Genomic DNA, 493 nt, shown 5'->3' on the forward strand with positions numbered 1-493 from the left:
ATATTTTCCTGGAAAGTTTTTGTGTGTGAGCTCTCTGGAGAGTCCATCAGCAGCCATGTGTCAGGATGGGTGCAATAAAAGAGTCCATGAAGCAGATATGAACTCCCAGCGCGCCCTCCGGCTTTGAATTTGACTCTTTCGACAGATTTCCTGTGAGAAGTACGGAGCAGAGGTGGAAAAAGCCAGACAGGACTGACGTGTTTTGGCTCTTCGTCTTATCAAACTGCAGTCCATCACCCCGTTTGAATCAAAGTGAGGTCTCCATGCTCTGGTCTGTGTCTTGATGGTTACCAGTCGGAGGTTCACCAGCGTCTGGCCTGGGGCTCATTTTCCACTCTGGGATCCTTCCAGTGGTTCTGCTGCTTCCAGGAAAACTAAATCAGATCCCACAAATAATGTTCGCAACAGGCCGGACGGGCAAACAGATTCACAGAGGAGGGCGAAGGAGAGGAAAGGGCAGCGAGACAGACTGAAAAAGAACTCCTCACCTTCA

This window comes from Acanthochromis polyacanthus, chromosome 9, assembly GCF_021347895.1.
Source record: "Acanthochromis polyacanthus isolate Apoly-LR-REF ecotype Palm Island chromosome 9, KAUST_Apoly_ChrSc, whole genome shotgun sequence".
Lineage (NCBI taxonomy): Eukaryota > Metazoa > Chordata > Actinopteri > Pomacentridae > Acanthochromis > Acanthochromis polyacanthus.